This window comes from Mobula hypostoma, chromosome 9 (genome assembly GCF_963921235.1).
Source record: "Mobula hypostoma chromosome 9, sMobHyp1.1, whole genome shotgun sequence".
NCBI classification, from domain to species: domain Eukaryota; kingdom Metazoa; phylum Chordata; class Chondrichthyes; order Myliobatiformes; family Myliobatidae; genus Mobula; species Mobula hypostoma.
The window spans coordinates 128,588,023-128,601,099 of record NC_086105.1 but is presented as its reverse complement, the minus strand read 5'-3'; the positions used below and the strand labels follow the sequence as shown (position 1 = coordinate 128,601,099).

The window sequence follows — 13,077 nt, the reverse complement described above, 5'->3', positions numbered from 1 at the left end:
CGGTCTAACCATCAGCACCAAGATGGAAATCATACACCAAACTGCCCCAGATCAACTTTATGTGGAGCCATCCATCTCAGTGAATGGCCAGCAAGCTCCAGGAAGTCAAGAAGTTTACGTATCTTGGCAGCACCATCTCAAGAGCAGTTCACGTTGATACGAGGTCAGTTGCAGGATCACTAAAGCTACTGCCGATTTTGGGAGACTACGTGACACTCTCTAGGGACGAAGGGGAATTACTCTAAAGATCAAGCTGAAATTCTACAGTGCTATCATCCTACCCTACCCCTCTTTACACATGCAAAACGTGGAATGTATATGTGAGACATGCATGTAGACTGAACCACTTCCTCTTGTCATGCCTATGGAAGATCAAGAAAATCAATTGGCAAGACAGAATTCCTGACACTGAAGTGCTGTCTGCAGCAGAAACGCCCACCATCCAAACATTGCTGACGAAACATCAAGTCAGATGGGAAGGCCATGTTGTCAGGATGTCAGATGATTGCATCCCCAAGCAGTTGGTCTTCGAGGAACACTCTCGTGGTCATCAGCGAAAACGAATTGAGACAGGATACGCTCAAGACTTTGCTCAAGGTCCTTGAAATTTGAGCACACTTCCTGGGAACATGCAGCTTTGAATCGCTCATCCTGGCGCAGCCTTCTCAGTAAGGACGCCAAAGCTGGAAAGAATCGCAATGCTGAAGCAAAAAGGAAGTGACAACAGCGGAAACAATGAGCAGCAGGCACCTCAACTACAGAACTGTCATGCACTTGCCCCACGTGTGGGAGGTATTCCCTTGCCCAGATTGGATTCAGTCATCTCCACACACACAAATAACAAACACACTCACTCAAGGAGGTCAGTGGTCCTCCATCACTCACGATGGGTGCGCATACTAAGTAGTCCAGAATTTTTGGGGCTGTCTTTCCTGTATTCAGACTTCCTATCCAGTATTCTATTGTGCCTCTATTCCATTCTTCAAGATTCCCTGATTCTATTACACATCTTTCAGTTATGCTTTTCATTCAATGTTTTAATGGGTATTCCTTTATTTCTTCATTTGATGCCTCTGTAATATCTCCTTCATGGCAGCGAGCAAGATTGTTAGTTGTGCCATACCATTTCCTGCATTCTTACCATAAAGGCAACATAATTATCTTTAACAGCACTCCACAGGTCATTCACCGTGGGATATCGAGCCTCTGGCTTGCTCTTCTTGTAGCCAAGTATTTATGTCGCTGGCAAAGCTGAGTTTCTAGTCAGTAAGGGACACACAAATAGTAATGGCACTGAACATTTAAATTATCTCAACTGTCTGTTGCTGGAGATGGTGATTGTATGGCACTTCATGTCACAAATGTTCGTTATTACTTTTGAGTCCTTGACTAAATGTTGTCCAAGTAGTGAGGCATGCATATATGAAATGCATCTTCTGTGGACTGTAAATCAAACTGAACTTAGTACAATCATTACCTTTGACCTTGGAGGTAAGGAAAGTCATTGGGAGGATACCGAAGACTGTTAGCTCTAGTACACCAGCCAAAGGGATTCCTGCAGCAACATACCAATTTTACCAGTGCTTTCTCTCTTCTAGACCCAACTTATTTTTTTTTATTGTCCCATTAGTATTTCCTTTTGTCAGTTAAACAAGGTGGATTTTTACCCCACTGTGGGTGAGCATTTTTTGATGCTTTCTCATCTCTCCATGCCTATGCACTTACTTAGAGCTTGTTACGTCTGAACTGTATCCATTCCTGTAAAAGGTCATTGGAAAAACTACCTCTTCTCTCTGCACAACTGATAACTAGTCTGCTCAGTATTTCCAACATTTTTAGTTTTACTTTTTTCAGTTTTCTGACATCTGCAAAATTTTGGATTTGATACAGGGCAATTCCTCTAATTGTACTCTGCCCAAATGATCTTGCATATACTCACTGCTGTATCAAGTATGCAAATATCACCCCATCAATTTTTTTTAAATTGTTGCCTTCTGTGATATTAAACATAGGAAAGAAATTTTCTTTTAAGTTTGTACAAAAATATTGTTAACCTTAGTTTTAATAAAATATTTACTTGCCAAGACTTATTTGCCAATACAGTCGGCCCTCCTTATCCGCAAGGAATTGGTTCCGGGACCTCTCGGGGATACCAAAAAACGCAGATGCTCAAGTCCCTTATTCAACCTGGCTCAATATGGTAGACCTTAGGACCCATCGGAACCCCGGACCTTATTTAACCTGCCTCAGTGTGATGGACATTAGGACCCAGCGGCAGAGCCCTGAATCCACAGTGTTTCTGTTCACGAAAATAATCACGATTACGATTGAAAATAAAGTGGAAATAATAAAGCGATCCGAAAGAGGTGAAACGCCAGCTGTCATTGGAAAAATGTTAGGCTATAGTCGGTCAATGATCGGAACAATTTTAAAGGATAAAGTGAGAAAGGCCCTGCCCCGATGAACGCTACAATTATTACTAATCAACACAGTGGTTTAATTATTGGATTTTGGTGTTTTGGGTTTTTGATCCTCCACATCAACCTGGCACGGATGGAGAGCGCGCTCGGGAGCAGTCTGTCACTGGATCGAACTCGGGAACTTCTGTTCCCGAGCCCGGCTCTGAAACATACGTTTCTTAAGTGTTTTATATGCATAGAAAGGTAAAATATATACTATATACTAAAACAAACGTTTGAATAACTAAAGCTAAATAATACCGGATGTACCTGTTTCGACTTACTTAGTAAGAGAACTTGCATTTTTTTTCCGATCCCGATCCACAATAACCTACGCACATCCTCCTATATACTTTAAATCATCTCTAGATTACTTATAATACCTAATACAATGTAAATGCTATGTAAAATAGTTGTTATACTGCATTGTTTAGGGAATAATGACAAGAAAAAAAGTCTGTACATGCTCGAACAAGTGCTGGAAGAGCACTTCTGGGTTTTCTCGATTCGTGGTTGGTTGAATTCGCGCATGTGGAACTCACAGATAAGGAGGGCTGACTGTACATATTTGCAACACCTGGTAGTCATGTTCATACAAGTCAAGGAATGCACATATGGCAAACAGTGTTAAAAATTAATGCATAGAGTAATAATAGTTTCGGATTAGATTAACATACTAGAATACTTACTATTCAAGCTGATGTGTACAACACACAATAGGGAAGCTAGAGATGTACATTAAAGTAGATTAACATTTTAAATTAGGTACCTTGTGGACAGGACAGGCAAAAACAAAATCAACTTTTTAACCATCTTCACTTACAATACTTACAGTAAAATTCTTCCTACTGTAATCAGTTTGATTCTTAAATATTGTACTAAAGTTAAGTATTGTAATATCATTGTGTGATGATACAAGTAATACAGTAAGTTGCAAGACTGCACTATATTTAGAATGCATCATTTACTATTTATCTCATTGCTCCAAATGAATCTTACATTACACCTCCCAGGAATAACAACTCATGCTGAACTGTGGTTCCACATGTGGCAGTACCATAAACCTCACAATGTAGTGATCTTTCACAAGAGGCAGCAAGTGAACTATTCCTCAACCTACTTTTACAAATGCTACTTATCATGTTTTTTAAAACAGAATTCCACATTTTCCAATTTTCAGTACATAAAACTGATGTTACACAATGAGGTGACACAAACTGATTCTGTTTTAAAACAAAAGATGCTCCAGATTGACGTACAATAGCAGAATAATGCTGAACTAACACAAATTTCCACCGCAATTTTAGCAGTAGGCAATTGAGGTAGTTCTACAACCTATGGAAACTATTCAATAGATAATTACTTTCATTAAGTTCTATGAATGATTTATGAATTATTTTTCCCATTCTGGCACCTGGTGTGATATACACACCAATTTGACCAGTCATATTCCACAGTTTTCTAGGCCATGGTGAAACCTGGTAAGATGGCACCATTAGGAGATAACATTTCTATCTATCATTATACTAATGCAGCTGAGGTCATTTTTAAAGTGTGCATACCCTCTTGAGATTGATACTGACAAGGAAAATTAAACTACAGATGCAAAGTTTAACATAATCTTTGGGAGAGTTACAGGTAAATTTCTATTAATCCAAAAGTAAAACATGCCAACACTTTATTGGGAAATATTATCATGTCATGCTATGGGCTGTTAGCCTTGGCTCAGCTGTGGTACATTTGCCTGTGTCAAAATAGCTACAGTACTGTGTACTGTTCTGGTCACCACACTACATGAAGAATATGATACCACTGGAGAGAGTACAGAGTACTCTGAAAAGATATTGCCAGGATTGAATAATTATAAAAGTAGGGGGAGTCAACTAAGCAGATTTGTCTTCCTTAGAACAAAGGAGATTCAAATTAGATTAACTGAGGTGTGAAAAAACATAAATCTTCAAGACAGAAGAAACAGAACTGCCACAGGGGTCAGTAACAATGAGACACTGACACAAATTGATTGAGAACAAGAGGAAAATTAAAGAATTTTTTTCCACTCTAGAGTTGCGGGAATTTAGAATTAACTACCTGAAAAGTCAAAACCATCCTCACATTTAAAAAGCACCTGGACGAGTACCTACAAAATTACAGATGGTGAACTAAGAGGGAATAGCAGGGAATTCTATTTTTGGGAATTTAGCAACAAATGGCTAAATGTTTTAATCTGTAACATACATTTCTAAGATTCAATGAAAAATAAGGGTGCAAGCTATACGCTAGAAATTTATGCCCATAAACTAGAAGAACACTCCCCTGCAGTATTAAGCACTACTAACTTGTTGAGGGCACAATTATTTCCACTGAGAAATCAGGGCTTAACTACTGTCATTAGCTTATGTAAAAGATTGCATAGCACAATTTTTTAGGTATACAGAGGAGCTCTCTCTCAAGTATTCAGTGCAACATCTTTCAAAAACATATACCATGTCATTATTGCATTGTTCTTAAAGAACCTTCAATACACTCAAACTGTGTGCTACATTTCATTCATTACAATTCAAATGTAATGTTAAAAACAAATTTAATTGTCTGCAAAGCCACTTTAGGACATCAGGTTGTGAAAGGCTGTGTACAAATGTGAGTTGCACTCAATATATATCTGATTGTGCAATAATGAAATCCTCACCATATCTATACACTGAGACGGTGTATCATAAAACGACCTATTAGGACCACCCCACCAGCCTCCGGGTCCAACATATTATTCTCCGTAACTTCCACCACCTCCAACGGGATCCCACCACCAAGCACATCTTTCCCTTCCCCCCTTCTGCTTTCCGCAGGGATTGCTCCCTACACGACTCCTTTGTCCATTCGTCCCCCCCATCCCTTCCCACTGATCTCCCCCCTGGCACTTATCCTTGTAAGCGGAATAAGTGCTACACGTGCCCTTATACTTCCTCCCTCACCACCATTCAGGGCCCCAGACAGTCCTTCCAGGTGAGGCGACACTTCACCTGTGAGTCGGCTGGGGAGATATACTGCGTCCGGTGCTCCCTTCTATATATTGGCGAGACCCAACGCAGACTGGGAGACCGTTTCGCTGAACACCTACGCTCTGTCCGCTAGAGAAAGCCGGATCTCCCAGTGGCCACACATTTTAATTCCACGTCCCATTCCCATTCTGATATGTCCATCCATGGCCTCCTCTACTGTCAAGATGAAGCCACACTCAGGTTGGAGGAACAAGACCTTATATTCCGTCTGGATAGCCTCCAACCTGATGGCATGAAAATTGACTTCTCTAACTTCCTTTAATGCCCTTCCTCCCCTTCTTACCCCATCCCTTATTTATTTATTTTCCCCCTTTCTTTCTCTTTTTTCTCCATCTATCCCTCTCTCTAAAGTAGAGGGAGATGAGTTATTGACTTCAAACTTTCTGCATATTCACTCAAAGAGTTGAACAGCATATGCATGTAATGAGAGCTGCATAACTCATCTCCTTCTACCTTAGGCTATGAACTTATCAATCACCCCTGCTGTGGACCACTTTCTGGAGGTCCGAGACGCCAATTTCTACAAAGAAGGGATCCGTATGCTCCACGACCGCTGGACTAAATGTGTAAATGTAGGAGGGGACTATGTTGAAAAATAAATGTGCTAGGTTTTCTAAAATTGACTCCTTCTACCTTAGGCTATGAACTTATCAATCACCCCTTGTCTCTTTTTAAAGGAGAAATCGATATCATGTCATCAGGTTGGAGGCTATCCAGATGGAATATAATGTGCTGTTCTTTCACCCCGAGGGTGGCCTCATTGTGGTACAAGAGGCAGCCTTGGACTGACATGTTTGTATGGGAATGGGTATCAGAATTAAAATGCCTGGCCATCGGGAAATTCCACTTTTGGTGGATGGAATGGAGGTGCTCGACAAAGCGGTTCCCCAATTTACAACAGGTCTCACCAATGTAGACATGGCCACATCAGGAGCACCGGACACAATTGACGACCCAAGCAGATTCACAGCTGAAGTGTTGCCTCACCCAGAAGAACTGTTTGGAGCCCTGAATGGAGGTGAGGGAGGAAGCAAATGGGCAGGTGTAGCACTTTGGCCACTTGCAGGGATAAGTGCCAGGAGGGAAATTAGTGAAGAGGGATAAATGAGCAAGGAAGTCACGGAGGAAGCAATCTCTGCAGAAAGCCTGGGGGGGCGGGGGGGGGGTAGAATTCCTACAGAAACAGTGGAAGTTGCAGAGAATGATGTGTTGGATGCCGTAAGGACAAGAGGAATGCTATCACTCTTAAGGCGGCATGAAGATGGGGTGAGCATGGATGTTCGGGAAATGGAGAAGTTGGTGAGGGTGGCATCAATCGTGGAGGGAGGGAAATCCCATCCTTTGAAAATGGAGGACAACTCCGATGTCCTGGAAAAGAAAGTCTCATCCTGGAAACAGATGCAGTTGAGACGAAGGAGGTGAGAAAAGGGAATAGCATTTTTACAGGAAACAGGATGGGAAAAGCTATAGTCAACATAGCCTTGGGAATCAGTATGCTTATAAAATATGTCAGTCAACATTTGTCTCCAGAGATGGAGACAGACCAATCAAGAAAAGGAATAGATGTGTCAGAACTGGACCATGTGAATTTAAGCACAGGGTGGAAATTGGAACCAAAATTGAATAGCTCAGCATGGTTGCACAAAGCAGCACCAATGCAGTCGTCAATATAAGAGGAAGAGGCTACCCCTCGAGTATGGAGAAAGTGGGAGGAGCCAAAGGAAAAAATGTTGAGGGTGAGGATCAGTTCTACTAGACAGGGGTTCCCAATCTATGGTCCATGGACCCCTTGGTTAATGGCAAAGGTCAATGGCATAAAAAAAACATTGGGAACCCTTGTACTAGAGGGTGGTGGTGGAAAGGAGCTGGTTAGTCCAGTATATCAGATATATAAAAAAACGGTTTAGAACATACATAGAGGCATAGAACAGTACAGCACAGTACAGGCCCTTCGGCCCACAATGTTGTGCCGACCCTCAAACCCTGCCTCCCATATAAACCCCCACCTTAGATTCCTCCATATACCTGTCTAGTAGTCTCTTAAACTTCACTAGTGTATCTGCCTCCACCACTGACTCAGGCAGTGTATTCCACACACCAACCACTCTCTGAGTAAAAAACCTTCCTCTAATATCCCCCTTGAACTTCCCACCCCTTACCTTAAAGCCATGTCCTCTTGTATTGAGCAGTGGTGCCCTGGGGAAGAGGCGCTGGCTATCCACTCTACCTATTCCTCTTATTATCTTGTACACCTCTATCATGTCTCCTCTCATCCTCCTTCTCTCCAAAGAGTAAAGCCCTAGCTCCCTTAATCTCTGATCATGATGCATATTTTCTAAACCAGGCAGCATCCTGGTAAATCTCCTCTGTACCCTTTCCAATGCTTCCACATCCTTCCTATAGTGAGGTGACCAGAACTGCACACAGTACTCCCAAGTGTGGCCTAACCAGAGTTTTATAGAGCTGCATCATTACATCGCAACTCTTAAACTCTATCCCTCAACTTATGAAAGCTAACACCCCATAAGCTTTCTTAACTACCCTATCCACCTGTGAGGCAACTTTCAGGGATCTGTGGACATGTACCCCGAAATCCCTCTGCTCCTCAACACTACCAAGTATCCTGCCATCTACTTTGTACTCTGCCTTGGAGTTTGTCCTTCCAAAGTGTACCACCTCACACTTTTCCGGGTTGAACTCCATCTGCCACTTCTCAGCCCACTTCTGCATCCTATCAGTGTCTCTCTGCAATCTTTGACAATCCTCTACACTATCTACAACACCACCAACCTTTGTGTCGTCTGCAAACTTGCCAACCCACCCTTCTACTCCAACATCCAGGTCGTTAATAAAAATCACGAAAAGTAGAGGTCCCAGAACAGATCCTTGTGGGACACCACTAGTCACAATCCTCCAGTCTGAATGTACTCCCTCCACCACCACCCTCTGCCTTCTGCAGGCAAGCCAATTCTGAATCCACCTGGCCAAACTTCCCTGGATCCCATGCCTTCTAACTTTCTGAATAAGCCTACTGTGTGAAACCTTGTCAAATGCCTTACTAAAATCCATATAGATCACATCCACTGCATTACCCTCATCTATATGCCTGGTCACCTCCTCAAAGAACTCTATCAGGCTTGTTAGACACGATCTGCCCTTCTCAAAGCCATGCTGACTGTCCCTGATCAGATCATGATTCTCTAAATGCCCATAGATCACCCATCTCTAAGAATCTTTTCCAACAGCTTTCCCACAACAGACATAAGGCTCACTGGTCTATAATTACCCGGACTATCCCTACTACCTTTTTTGAACAAGGGGACACCATTCGCCTCCCTCCAATCCTCTGGTACCATTCCCGCGGACAACGAGGACATAAAGATCCTAGCCAGAGGCTCAGCAATCTCTTCTCTTGCCTCGTGGAGTAGCCTGGGGAATATTCCATCAGGCCCTGGGGACTTATCTGTCCTAATGTATTTTTAACAACTCCAACACCTCCTCTCCCTTAATATCAGCATGCTCCAGAACATCAACCTCACTCATGTTGTCCTCACCATCATCAAGTTCCCTCTCATTGGTGAATACCGAAGAGAAGTATTCATTGAGGACCTCGCTCACTTCCACAGCCTCCAGGCACATCTTCCCAACTTTATCTCTAATCGGTCCTACCTGCACTCCTGTCATCCTTTTCTTTTTCACATAATTGAAGAGTGCCTTGGGGTTTTCCTTTACCCTACTCGCCAAGGCCTTCTCATGCCCCCTTCTTGCTCTTCTCAGCTCCTTAAGCTCCTTTCTTACTTCCCTATATTCCTCAATAGACCCATCTGATCCTTGCTTCCTAAACCTCATGTATGCTGCCTTCTTCCACCTGACTAGATTTTCCACCTCACTTGTCACCCATGGTTCCTTCACCCTACCATTCTTTATCTTCCTCACCGGGACAAATTTATCCCTTACATCCTGCAAGAGATCTCTAAGCATCGACCACATGTCCATAGTACATTTCCCTGCAAAAACATCATCCCAATTCCCACCCGCAAGTTCTAGCCTTATAGCCTCATAATTTGCCTTTCCCCAATTAAAAATGTTCTTGTCCTCTTTGATTCTATCCTTTTCCATGATAATTATAAAGGCCAGGGAGCGGTGGTCACTGTCCCCCAGAGATCTGTGACCTGACCCGGTTCATTACCTAGTACTAGATCTAGTATGGCATTCCCCCTGGTCGGCCTGTCCACATACTGTGACAGGAATCCATCCTGGACACACTTAACAAATTCTGCCCCATCTGAACCCTTGGAACTAATCAGGTGCCAATCAATATTAGGGAAGTTAAAGTCACCCATGATAACAACCCTGTTATTTTTGCACCTTTCCAAAATCTGCCTCCCAATCTGCTCCTCTGTATCTCTGCTGCTACCAGGGGGCCTATAGAATACCCCCAGTAGAGTAACTGCTCCCTTCCTGTTCCTGACTTCCACCCATATTGACGCAAAAGAGGATCCTGCTACATTACCCACCCTTTCTGTAGCTGTAATAGTATCCCTGACCAGTAATGCCACCCCTCCTCCCCTTTTTCCGCCCGCTCTATCCCTTTTAAAGCACTGAAATCCAGGAAAACCTAACAAGAGAAACTCTGTAGATGTTGGAAATCTAAGCAACACAGAAAATGCTGGAGGAACTCAGCTGGGCAGGCAGCATCTATGGAAAAAGAGTATAGTTGACATATTGGGCCAAAACCCTTCATCGGGACCTGGGGGTCCGAAATGCCGACTATATTCTTTTCCATCGATGCTGTCTGGCTTGCTGAGTTTCTCCAGCATTCTGTGTGTGTTGCTTAGTTTATATTTAATCTTTTTGGCTCCTCCTATTAATATCATTTCAGGAATTAAGCTAATTCCACAATGCATCAACTACAGCTTGATTGAGTGCAAGTTCTGTAAGTCTCAAGCATGTAAAAGCTCTAGTATTTCAGAAGCATACCTAAACTTCAATCCTTTGACCCTTACCATTCTCAGCTCCAGAAAGAAAATAACAAAAACAACACCTGGAACACGAGGAAATCTGCAGATGCTGGAATTTCAAGCATAAAAGTTGCTGGTGAACGCAGCAGGCCAGGCAGCATCTACAGGAAGAGGTACAGTCAACGTTTCAGGCCGAGACCCTTCGTCAGGAAAAATAACACCTGGTGGTACAGGAAGTCAGTATGTTCTTCTGGAAGTCAAGTTTCAGTCTGTTTTATAAGAAAGATATGAAAACCAGATTCCTGGTCTAAATCTCTGAAAATGGAAGCACCAAGCACTTTGGCACCAGTATCTTTTTTTCATTTTCCACAAAGCATTCAACTTGGATAAATACAGTGATTTATTTTAAATCCATCTCCATTCCCATGGAAAAAAATTCAAATCATTAATTGCAAATGATAGATAATGATAAAAAAAAGTTAGATTATTATTCCAAAATGATAAACCTCCACATTTTAAATCCTACAACATTACGGATCAAAATACTCTCTGGAAATAAAGTCTGTCAGAACATGCAGCTTAACTATATTGTTTCTCAAGAAAGACTGTATGCTGCATAATTTTGATATAATAAATGTCAGATTAAACAGATTAAATTGTGAAATGAGTTAAAATTGTAATTGCACATCTGTGCATCTATTTCAGTAACATACATTGTAAAATTCAATTGAGATTACCTTTCTATATTACAGCAATGAATATATTCAGTAGTACTCAAAGCATTTTGCATTGTCTTGAAATCATGAAAGGCATTGTTAGTTCTCAGTTTCTAGTTTACCAGAATAACAGAGTTCTCAAACCTTGGTGTTATTGCTACTTATCATTTCTCATCATACAGCTTTAAGGTAATAAGGTAGCATATTACCTAAATATTAAATGATTTCTAACCCTAAATGGCATGGTTTAAGTGCTTAGGAAGATAACAAAAAAATATATAGTACAAATACATCTTATTTGCTTCATCTGAGTTTTTCTCACAAGAATGGAAACACGCCAGAAAGGTCTCATAGCCTGTAAGTTTAAACAATGACATGTTTATTCCGTGGCTCTGGAACAACTCTTGTGGATTAAAAGTGCCTTTTCAACAAGGTCCACATTACTGAAATAATAGTAATAACCATAAGCTTATATAAAACAGTTGCTGACCCAACAGCATCTGCATGCACAGCAATCAAGTGAAGCCAGAAGTTAACAGTCTCTACAAAACACTCATTTATATGGTTGAATGAAATCTTAATGTCTTGTACTCCGAAGAACAATTCAATTAAACATAACAAAAATAAAATTTATGAAAAATAATTGTGGTAAGTACTTCCCCTACATGATGACGTAAATGACATAATTTACTATCACTCCACCCTTTCCTGGTACATATAGCTTCACAAATGTATTGCTAAGCAACTCGGATCTATAAAAAGACACCATATCAGGTTTGTATGACATTCTTGGTAACACATTCTCATGAAAATGGATGTGTCTAGTAAATAGGGGTCCACTCCAAAACGAGAGATTTTCTGCCATCTCATTAGGCAGTGCCTACATTATACAGCCACATACTATATACGTTGATTACTAGTAATTTACAAGTTCAATCTAATAAATTGGTTATCTTTCGTATATTCAATAACACCATCTTCAGTATATTTCAACTGACAGGATCCTGGATTGTGTTTTCTCTGCGATAACAAGCACATGGACATTGCTGAATTGGGGCCAGTGTTATCAGTCAGAATTCACGATTGATAAATATTGAAATGCTAAAGCAAAGTTCACTCGAGAAGGAAGGAAAGGGAGGCGGAATATCCTGCTAGCAACCTATCTAGTATCAGGGCTGGAAGAGAGAGCGAGAAGCGGACGGTGGACCGGGGGACCTCAGGAGTAGCCCAGGCCGGAGACCGGCCGCTAACCTCAGTGTAAACTCTCCACAACCGTGCCGGAGACCCTTTAACTGCACGCATTATTTCGGCTACCGGTAGTCACCATGGAAACGTTTGCTGAGCGCACCGGCCGCCTCACGCAGCCGCCCTGCGCCCCGAGGGCCGCGCACCTGACCCGCACGCGAGCCGAAGCAGCGTCCACTCACCTGAGCGCGGAGGTGCCACCTCGACCGGCATCCAGAGCACAGCTGTCAGCTGGCGCCCACTCCCACAAGCCCTCGCGCACAGTATGCAAATAGCTCCGCGGCGTGACGCAAGCGCGTCTTGCGCCCCCTCCCCCTACCCCCGTGCGAGTGCACGTACCGGCAGTCGTGATTGTTGCAGCGTGAGCGCGCGGCGGGGGCGGGGACAGAGGGAGGTGGCACGTGGGTAGCAGGGTGATGCGGTATTGCAGGCAGTGACCGCAATGTGGACATTTCAGAAAGACCCTGCTTTGAAGTAACACTATAAAAATGTATTAAAAACACTATAAACATGTAACGTAACGTTTGGACTACTAAGGTTCTGATAGGCAGGGTTCGTAGCTCTTAATCGGGGCTTTTACAAACTGTTCGGAAATGTTGACTGAAACTTGAATTAAAGACAGTTAACATTGCGCTTTTTA

The 13,077-nt window shown here is 42.3% G+C and overlaps 1 protein-coding gene across 5 annotated transcripts in view; it reads right to left on the bottom strand.

The window, feature by feature from the left end:
* The window catches only part of mrtfba (myocardin related transcription factor Ba), a 248,290-nt gene extending 235,581 nt beyond the window's left edge, over positions 1-12,709 (bottom strand). For 4 of the 5 annotated variants that reach the window (XM_063059101.1, XM_063059106.1, XM_063059104.1 and 1 more), the window contains exon 1: positions 12,620-12,709. The gene's annotated coding sequence lies outside the window, so the exon portion shown is untranslated. The remainder of the gene's footprint in view (positions 1-12,619) is intronic. The other variant, XM_063059102.1, reaches the window with a different exon arrangement.
* Positions 12,710-13,077: the final 368 nt, after the last annotated feature.